Source organism: Cibotium barometz, chromosome 32, assembly GCF_041138505.1.
Source record: "Cibotium barometz isolate CiBa-2024 chromosome 32, ASM4113850v1, whole genome shotgun sequence".
Taxonomy (NCBI): Eukaryota; Viridiplantae; Streptophyta; class Polypodiopsida; order Cyatheales; family Cibotiaceae; genus Cibotium; species Cibotium barometz.
In genome coordinates, this window is record NC_141077.1 from 47,664,252 (window position 1) to 47,675,852 (window position 11,601).

Sequence of the window (11,601 nt, forward strand, 5' to 3'; positions counted from 1 at the left end):
CGAAGCATGATCTTGATAAGGCTAGGAGTTGTTCATTATGTACAACTCTATAATCACTCACCCCGAAATTTTAGAAATTCTTGCCGTTTTTTTAGACGTCTTAGTCGCTTTATTCCTAGGAGAAGAATTATAGCACCATTATTAGTGATGAATCGTGTATATCATAGCATGTCTCCATCACAGTATCGCCTTTTTATGCGTACGCGATTGAGGCGGTGACTTTTGGAGCTGAGACGCTCTATGTATATATCAAAAACTTTCGATAATAAATGATGTTTTGCAAAAGATTCCAAATTATTTTCATGGTTGTGAATATTGGTTAATAAAATTATCAGAGTGAATCTTGTTTTCAAGAATTATGATGGAATATTTATTTGTTTAAGAAATAAATCTCAAAAACTAAATAGTCATAAAGCTGATGACAAAGTTAAGTTGACAAAAATATCATTTTGTCAAAATCATGAGGCGCACGGACCGTGGTAGCCGAATCCTCTTACTACTGATGATGATGAAGAGTTAGATCCGGACGTTCGTAAAGCCCTGTACTGATCCTAGCCTGGTAGTAGTGGAAAAATGGATCAAGGCAATGGAAGAGTATTTTGATGTAACTGGTTATAACGAGAGGAGGAAGATGGCTCTCGAAAGATTGAAAATTGTGGAAATGGCCAGGGTCATATGGAGGAACCATTGCGAGACAAACCATCTCGACCGAAATACCTAGACCTAGTCAGATCTTAAAGCTTACCTCAGGAAGAGGTTCTGTCCTCCGGGCTTCCTGGAAACCAAAATGAATGAGTTCTTGGAATTAAAGTAGGATAGCCGAATGATTGAAGAATACCATCACGCATTTGCCCTTCTCCTCAAATATTCTCCATTTTTGGATGAAGAGCAGTTTGGCCAGATTCATTCGAGGGATGAACGAGCCATTGGACACTTTAGTGAAAAATGCCAAACCAATCTGAATGGTAGAAGCTATCAGAATGGCAAAGGACTTTGCCAAAGCATTTGTTGTTAAGGTCCTGCCAAAACCTGCACCCTCAAAATTTAAAAGGTTCCAAACCCTAGGAAGTGCTTCAAACTTTCCACCCCCACAGAGGTAACAAGGCCCTAACCAGAATCAAGATGCTGGGAGATTCACAAGTGAAGGAAGACCCTTCCCTCAGAACACTTTCTTAGGAGCCCCACCTTTTTCAAGGATTCAGGGGGATGAGCTTAGAAGTGAGAATAGGTGTTTTGGGTGTCAGGGTTTCGATCACCAGCTTAAAGATTGCTTGACTCCTGTCATGTCAAGAGGACAGGGAAGTCAAGGACCCAGAGTGTAGAGATGAGCCCTCGGGGGGGTCACTATATGTAAATCCTCTATATCACGTGCGTTCAAGGCCTATTTAAAAAGTCCCTTATCTGTAAATTTTTTAGTGAATATAATGTATCCTTTCCTATTCAAATCTGTAAAATTTTTTTAAAATACAATAAATAAATCCCCTCTGTAAATATATTTCTGTAAGTTTTAAATATTTAAAATGTCCTTCTGTTGAACCCACGTGATACTTACATATTTATACGAGTGACCCCCCCGAGGATGAGCCCCTTTGTATCAGTCAAATCAGGGTCCGTCTCACCAAAATCAAGGCAATCCCAGGAGGACTCTAGCTCAACCATCTGCCTTTGTTCAAAGTAGTTTCAGAACACCCTCCTAGAACTGGGGTAACCAAAGAGAAAGAGTTCTGTCCCAATCTGCAAACAGCCAGAGCAGTTACGATAGTAGAAGTAGTGGAAGAGGTTAGATTTATGTCGCGATTGAAAATGAAGGGCCAAATCATCAATTCTTGGTCATCCATACTCCAGCTGAGTATAAGGGTAAGCCATTTAAGCTTTTGATTGATTCAGGCAGTACTCATTTGTTTATTTCCCTAGGATGCTTGCGTAAGCTAGTCTTAGAACAGAAACTAGGGAAACCTATGGAAATTTAATTGGCCAGTGGGAAGATTCTTTTCACTCACCACCATGAGATAGATTGTATGTAGTCTAATCTAGATGGGAATGTAACTAACAGCCAGTTCAGAGTCTTACTTGTGGGAGTTTTCGACGGAATCCTTGGAATGGATTGGCTCCACAAAAATCAAGCTGACCTGGGTGTACATAAACTTCTGGCTGTGCCATATACACTTCTTCTTGTAGATCACCATTTAGAAATGCATTTTATCCATTTGATGCATTTCCCAACCATTAGCTGCAGCCATAGCAATGACTGCTCTCACTGTTCCCATCTTTGCCACTGGACTAAATGTTTCATCATAGTATCGTTCAATGGAACCATCACACTTGCATTTCACTTTGTAAACCCATTTACAACCAATGACATTTTTGTCCTATGGTAATGCAACCAAATCTCATGTGTCATTATGAACCAAGGCATCCATCTCAACATCCATTGCTTTCTCCCATACATGCTTTCCAATAGCTTCTGTATAGCATGTAGGTTCCACATGCTTCACCAAAGATGTCATATATGCATAATGCATAGCAAAACCACGATATGTCTGGATATCTGACCATTTGGGATCTCCGCAATGCATGCGGATCACTCTGAACACCTATCACTCTAGCATGTGGTGGCACATATCTATCCTGCCTTGCACCAGGTGTGCGTAAAATGGGTATAACAAGTTCCTCATCCAAACTCTCTGAACTTGACGACTCAAAACCTATAATTCCAATTCCTTCAACTTTCTTCTTTCCTTTATCCACAGCACTACTCCCAGTGCTCACACTCTCATGCCTCAAACGTCCTGACCATGGACGTACAGTGCTACTCTCAGCCTCTGCTGGCCCCCCAGACATAGAAGTAAAACTAGAACTTGCTTGTGGCAAGTTCACATGCACATCAGCTTCAAGTGAATCAATGACACCCTCATCCTTTGCTTTGTACCAACTAGCAAGCTCATCAAACACCACATCTCATGAGATAACCACTTGTCTAGTTTGTGGATTGTAACATTTGTATGCCTTTTGATCCTGTGCATATCCAACAAACACACACTTTTCTACCTTAGGATCCAACTTCCTCCTTCTCTTTTCACGCACATGTACATAAGCTATGCAACCAAAAACTTTGAGGTGTCCAATGTCTGGCCTAAAGCCTGTAAGCCGCATCTCTGGCGTACTTCCATGTATGGCTGCTGTAGGTGTCTTATTCAGTATATACACTGTAGTGGCACATGCTTCTGCCCAATAATAATCTGGCATGCTCTTTTCATTTAGCATTGCCCTGGCCACTTCACAAATGACTCTATTCTTCCTCTCAGCCACACCATTTTGCTGAGGTGTATACCTACAAGTCAATTGCCTTCTTATACCATGCTTTCTCAAGAAATGCTCAAAAGCATTTGAGGTGTATTCACCACCTCCATCTGTCCTCAAACATTTAATCCAAGAACCATATTGCTTCTTTGCAAAAGCTTTGAAATCCATAAACTTTCCCAACACTTCACTTTTCTCTCTGAGAAAGTATATCCATGTCATCCTGCTGAAATCATCAATGAATGTCACATAGTATAAACTACCTTTGATAGATGGGTTTTGTGCAGGACCCCATACATCACTATGTACTATCTCAAGTGGCTTGTTACTCATGTTGCCTTCTCTAGGAAACCGCAACCTTACCTGCTTTCCAAACTAACAGGCTTCACAAACATGCATATTCCCATCATACTTGAATCTAGGCAGCCCATTAACAATGTCTCTTGCCTGCATGTTCTTCAACCTTTGTATATTCACATGTCCAATCCTCTTATGCCACATATCAATGTCCTGTACCACATTCCGGCTTTTAGAGAACATGGCTGATTTTAACTCAGGAATTCCAGCATCCAGCTTACACAACCTGCCTTCTTTCTTGCCTTTGGCAATGACTCTACATCCATGTTTGAAATCCTCAACGAAGCAACCATGCTCGTTGAAACGAACCTATAATCCGTGTTCCACCATTTAACCAACTGAGACCAAGCTTTTTGTGATAGAAGGCACGTATAATACATCTACCATAGATTTTGTTTCACCATTGTGCATAACCAATGGTACACTTCTAACATGTGTAATGGCATGCTAGGTATCCTCACCTGTCTCCACATAGCCTTTTACATCCATAGGCTTCATATGCTCAAACCATTCACCATGACTAGTCATATGGTTTGATGCTCCACAGTCCATATACCAAGTGTCATCATTTTAGCATTTGTCATCATAGATCCCACAACATGTTTCATGGCAAACAAGTGATTTGCAGTGCCATCATTACTGCTTGATGCATAATTTCCACCACCATGTTGTGCATAATGTCCACGATGTTGTGCTCTACCCCCTCTCAAATCATTCTATTTACGAAAACAATCACGTGCCATATGACAAAATTTCCCACTGTAATGACATTCCACATCTTGCATAGATGTTTGTTGGCCTTGCCAACGTCCTCTACCACTACGAGGATTACCTTTGCCTCTCTGAGGTGTATATCCATGACCACCTCTAGCACCATATGAAGGTTGAAAATTCTGTTGTGATGACCAGTCCTACCATCAACGACCATTACCACGGCCACGTGATGTAAATCTCCCCCTGCCTCTAAAACCTCTTTGCAGCGAATAGAAAGCCTGATTTCTGTCATTATCATCATGGATAGTAGATGCATCCTGAAAATTATCACTGAGTTTGATTTCCTCAACAAGCAAGAGTGAAACCAACTCATCAAAGTCTGGTAAACCTGTACTCCGAACCGAGATGGATGTATCGAAAGATTTATATTCTTTGCCAAGACCACGCAAGGTAATGTCTACCAAATCATCATCAGGCATGGGGGCATTAATTGTTGCCAATGCATCTACATACTTCTTTATCTCTTGCACATAATCATGGATGCTCCTTCTATTTCGCTTGACATTATGTATCTGTTGTCGCAATTGAGACTTGCGAGCACTCGTGTCTGTGTATCAAACAACTTTACCAATGTATCCCATGCATCCTTGGGATTCTCAACATCATGTATGTGTATGAGAATAGCATCCGAAGTATATATAGACAGATAATGCAACACTTTGTATGCTCTTTCTGACCATTGCTTATGAGCTATAACTTACCTGCTGTGTAGGTTGTCGGGGTAGTTCCGGCTCTGGCTCAGCACCTATAATGAGATTCCAAAAACCTTCTCCCTTCAAAAAACTTTTGATCCTGTACTTCCATGCCTGGAAGTTCTTCCTATTCAATTTTTCACCAACAATTTATATTGGATTATCTGACATATTGCTCCTCGCATCAAAGAAATGAAAATTCTCCCGTATTTCTTTGTATGAGCTGCGCCGCCTGCTCCTGAGGGATTTAGGAAGGTTTGAAGTGGAAATTGATGGTGTAATTAAGTACCCAACACACCAAGGCATGTGTGTAATCCATCAATGCTCTGATTTTTGCCAAAAAATTGCTCCAAATGCATCAAAATTTGTCTTCCTTTTCTCTGTTTTGTGAGGGCTCAAAAACCAGTAAATTTCACTCATTCAAATGCATCAAAAATGCTCCAAAATCAGTGTAGGGCTTGTACATGAGTTGCCAATACATTCTTCCTTGTCACATACATGTTTGTTTGCCAGATTTGCATCTATTTTCGCCATACATCACCGCTTCCAAGCTTCAATGGAAAGCTTTCGAAAAATCATAATTTTCCTTTGCTTTGGGCAACCCTAATTTGCTTTGTTTTTGCCTGAATCACTTGCAATCTGCTCAAGGATGTTTAGAATACCTTACCCGGTAGGCCAAGCTCTCAGATCTGATAGAAATCGGTGTGCTCCAAGCTTCACAGCATCAATGGTAAGCTTCACAGCTTTTCTTCACAGCTTCTTCTCCCTCTTCTCTCACTCACTCATAAACCCTAATAGAGAGCACCAGGCTCTGATGCCATATTGAAAAATAGGTAGAGGGAGAGGAGACACACACATAGGAGCAAACCCTAATGTATATTACAAACCCTAACCATAGTGGGAAACCATAGAGGGAAACCATCTCCCTTCTCACACAATGCATAAAGCCATAATCCATAATACACAAGACACACTATGAGTTGTGTCCACACACATCTAACCCTAGCTAATGTCCACACACTATGACTAGCTGGACGCGGTCATTTATGTCTCACACATGCTGCTACCTTACATGCCAGCACATAGCACAGCTGGCTCACACACTGACATCGAGCTTGAATCTCAACAGCCCCTCTCAAGCTCATGATGTACTGCCATAGATGAAGATGTAGATGAGCTTGGGATATCAAAGCTCTCAACGGTAGTTGATAGACTAACCAAAGTTGCCCATCTGATTCCAATAAAAGAAACCTACACTGCACTAGAGTGTTCCTCAAGGAAATCTTTAGATTGCATGGCCTACCTAGGAGAATAGTAAGCGATCGAGATCCCAAATTCACGTCAAGATTCTGGATTGTATTCTTCGAAAGCAGTAGGAACTTTCTTGGATCTCAGCACAGCTTACCACCCCGAGACCGATGGTCAAACAGAAAGGATGAACCAAGTAATCGAAGATATACTTCGGTCATGCTGTGTGGCAAGGAACCCAAGAAGTGGCTAAGCTATCTGCACCTTGTCGAATTTGCCTACAATGCTTCTTATCACCGAAGTATCGGGATGAGCCCTTTCAAAGCTCTGTATGGACAAGACTGCCTAACACCATTAACTTGGTCCAACCCATTGATTAGGGTCGAGATGTCCAGACAAATGCTTGACGACATGGAGCAGCAGATGTAGTCAATCTGCAAAAATATAAAAGCTGCCCAAGATAGACAAAAGCAGTATGCAGATAAGAGGTCAGGCAAAAATTTCAAAGAAGCAGATATGGTCCTCATTCGAGTACGCCCCAAAAGAAGTTCTCTATCTCTTGGGAAGTAGAAGAAGTCATCCCCCAGATACTGTGGGCCATATCTGATTACAAAGAAAGTAGGTGACTTCGCCTATGAACTTCTTCTACCTCCTCATCTCAAAGTACATAATGTATTTCATGTCAGCCTACTTAAGAAGTATGTACCGAGCCCGCATTATGTGCTTATTGATGAACTCTTAACTTCTTCAACCCAAGGGCGGATGGAACTCCAACCTGAAGAAATTCTTGATTTTCGAGAGAAGGTTCTCAGGAATAGAATTCTGAGAGAATTATTAGTCAAATGGAAGTTCTATCCTTTTGAAGACGCCACCTGGGAGAAAGAAGCCGAACTGATGCAGGATTACCCCCAGTTTGCGAGATGAGGACATCTCGCGTTTTTTAAGTGGGAGAGAATGTAAGATTCCTCCCCATCCCCTGTCCAGTTTCTTCCCCTGTAATCAATCCCCTTTTCACAATAATAAAAGATCTTATTTCTAAATGTTTTGATCTAGAGAGAGAAAATATTCTAGAGAGAGATAATCCAGTTTTTAGATATCTTTGGATGGAAAAATATCCCTTCTTATTAAAAAATTCCCCCAAAACAGAAGTTTAAAAAGAAATTCCTAAGGTGCATTAGAAATAAATTATAATGTGCACAAAAGATAACTTAAGGGTCAAGATTTTTAAAAAATTTTGGATTAAGGTTCCTATGGACCAATAAGATTAATCCAAATGTAGGGAGGAGATAAATTGAACAATAAAGAAACACCCCCCAAAAATGAGTAAATGCTCACATAAGATGAAGAGTGGACTAATAAGTACCAAAGAAAACAATTAGAAAAACTGAATTTTGACACCTCAGAGTGGGGATCTCCCCTCATGAAGTAGGTGCCTTTTTCTCATCATTATCCCCAATTTTTAATCAATAAAACGAGATATTTTTATCTCTCCTCTCTCCTATTTCAAAACTAGATCCAAAAAGTAAGCTGAAGTAACCCAAAAATGGTCAAAAATTGAGCAAACTCATCTAGAAAATTCTAGAATCAGTTTGCTTGGTTAGAGGCTCACTTTTTCCTATAAATAGAACCCTCCACCTTTGTAAAACATTAATGGTATTTATGCACTGTTACTCTACTCCTGTCCTGAGCCATCTACATTGAGTTTCTTAATAATTCAATTGTTTTTGGCCTAATCCTCTCCAAAGTGAATTGGTGGCCACTTTTGCTTCAAACAAGAGTAGAACCCTCAATCCCTCAAGCCAAAGGAGAGCTTACAAGCTCCATGTAAGCTAATTTTCTTACTTAGTTAAAAATTTCAAATCTATGGTTTTCTTGATTTTTATGTTTTTCAGTTGATTGAATTAAATTCAAATGCTATGCCTTTGAGGAAAAAAACACCCCCTTCTCTTCTTTACATTCCAACCTTTCTCAATCCTAGAAAGATAAACTAAGGGATTAATTAAACTTTTCTTATTGTTTACTTTCTTGAATTTAGAAAATTGTGTAAATTAGAGTTCTATAAATCTAGTTTGGGTTAATTGAAGTTAAATAAAGAATGATAAAAATGAGAAATGGTCAGCCATACAAAGGAGGTTATGGTAAGATTTTCTAGAAGTTTGTGGAAAAGAAAGTTTGTTTACATGTTGCATCTAAACATTAGAGTCAGCAAGCTCCATATGGCAATCCTCATTCAAGTTAGGGGTGTCCTTCATAGTAGCCTCTACATGCTCTTGCTCATCCACCTAGTCACTAACATATGAGATATCATCTTGCACAGTAGCCTTGACATGCTCTTGCTCATTGAACTAGTCAGTAACCTTTGAGGTCAATGGCATCCTTTTTGCCAATACCAGCATCCACATTCATATCAATGACATCCTTGGCCATAGCCGCATCCATAGAACCATTCATACATGCATCGGACTGTGCATTAGTTATTTTACATAAGAGCATTCACAAGTGCATCAACATGCAAAAAAGCAATAGCCATATCAACACCATCACACACATATGCATCAAACTTGATGTCATCAATGGATTTGTTGCCTGCATTCTGTGCATTCTGACATATGCATCAAACTTGATGTCATAATACATTTGCTGCCATATCAACACCATCACACACATGCATCAAACTTGATGTCATCAATAGATTTGTTGCCTGCATTCTGTGCATTTTGACATCCTACACTGTCATCTGTGTCATCAGCTGGTATAGCCTCCTTGGAGGTGTTTGCCTGCATGGGAACATTAACTTTACTATTGCATCTGACACATTAACTTTACTACTTGGAACCTTAGGAGCTGTAGATATGGCCTCCTTGGAGGCATCTTTCAAAGTAGCCTTCTTGTCGGTGGCTTTTACAAGAGTAGCCATGACATTGGAGCCACTTGAACGAGATCTTTGCCCATATTTAGGAATAGGGGGAACACCTGCAAATGCACTGGAGATAAGCACACACACACACACATCACTGATTCTACTCAAATACTTAAATCGCAAGTTGCAACAACGAGGAGCAAAAGACATAAAAGGAATATATACTTGCACAAAAAAATGGAATACCAAATCAAACAAACTCATTCAAATTATGGCAATGCCTTTGGGCTACAAGAAGACAAATGAATGGATGTCAAATCGCTAAGGAGCCTCATCTGACATCTCATTAGAATAAAACTTCTGCTTTGCAGAGGGCTTTTGTTTCTTTAGATATTTGATAAAGAGGGACATCAAGTTCATCACCACTGTGCCGCTTTGGGGTAGGCTTCGCTATCTTCGGGGTCACTCTTCTCTTCGGCTCACATGCGTCCTCTACCAATTGATCGACTGCATCGTTTCCCATTGTAGATTCAGCTTCACTTACCCGCTACATATGTGGCAAAAACGGGTCATCCACAGTTGTGAAGCCAACCACCTTATCATTGCCAGCATGTGAGAATTGCTCTAGAGATCAACATGTTCAGTTGTTGTAATTAGTCACTAATTGGAAGGAAAGTACACTTCATCTGAAGATGTCAATGATCTTACCAGTGACTTGAGTGGAGAGGTGCTCTGTCCCTTCCCCAACCACTTCATGTGCAAACCCAACTTCTTCCTTCTTTGTACCTGGAAATCCAATGTGATATACAAAATGCATACAACATCTTAAAATACTAATGGAATAAAACCCTGTTTAACTTACCAGAACTATGCTCTTTTTTTAGAATTGTCTGCTTTTGGCCCATCATCCTCTTTGCCCTGGCAGGAACTTCTTGGTTCCAGTCCCTTGTAACACAAGCACAATACTCTCTGCAGACATGAGCAAAGCATAATCTTATCACATCCTTAACAATTTATACCCCTTATTTGGTCTCATTTTGGGCTAAGGGAACTAGACTTTCTAATGTGAGTTCTTGGATTTGTAGGGTTTGAGGGTTTTGTGTCTCATGCTAATTCATTTGTGAAGTGTCTTGTTGAGTTAAAGATGATGTACCAGTCAAGCAAGGTTGGTGCACGACTTGTGTTTATGATTTAGTTGGTTTAGTTTCAAAAACCTTAGGATAAAGTTATTGGCTGCTATTGTGTGCTATATAGCAATTAGGAGACTTACAAGGTGATGCATATGTGCTATGGTGTGCTATGGGGTGCTATTCTTTGCTGTAGTCCACATGCATCTGTGCTATGGTGTATACCAGTTATTGCATAGCAGTTACATCTGTGCTATGGTGTATACCAATTATTGAATTGCAGTTACATCTGTGCTATTGCTTGCCATTCTATGCTATGTAGCAACCAAGAGAATCTATGCTATTATCCACTATTGTGTGCTATATAATGCATTGCACTGGCATGTGTGGTATTGCATGCTATTGTTTGCTATATAGCAACCAGGAGTATACCAGTTATTGCATAGCACTTGCATCTATGCTATTACTTGCTATTCTAAGCTATATAGCAATCAAAAGCATATGTGCTATTATCAACTTTTGTATAGGCATGTATGGCATTGACTGCTATTGTGTGTTATATAGCAACTGAGAATACATCTGCTATTGTCTGCTAGTATGTGCTACATAAGCCATAGCACTTGCACATGTGCTATTGTCTTCATATGTGTGCTATGTAATGCATTGCAGTAGAATGTGTGTTTTCGGTCAGCTATTGTGTGCTATATACTGCATAGCACATTGAGTGCTTGTTGTACTTGTGTAAGATGCATTGACATAAATGTGCTATTATGAGCTATATTCCACATGGGATTGTCAAGTATTGCACTACTCCCATGCACTATACTAGCATGTTTGTCATTATCTGCTATTGTGTGCTATTGAAGAGCTTCTATGCTATTGGTTTGTGCTATGTGCTATACAATACATAGCACTAGCATGTACACTAATTGATTGTTCTTTCTTGTCTTTATAGACTTATAGACACTACTTGCTAAAACTGAGATGCAGTATGAAAGAGAGATGAGCATGTCGAGGCTACTGTGCAAGATGATATCTCACATGTTAGTGACTAGGTAGATGAGCAAGGGCATGTAGAGGCTACTGTGCATGAGTAGCAAGATGACCAGGTGAATGACACACAACAGACTGATGACAATGTGCATGAGCAATGTTCAACATGACCTTATAGTGCCTCCTCTGCATACAAAGACCCGCTTGTTAGTGCTGGATCTGAATGTCCTTTTGTTGAAAAGGTATAGGG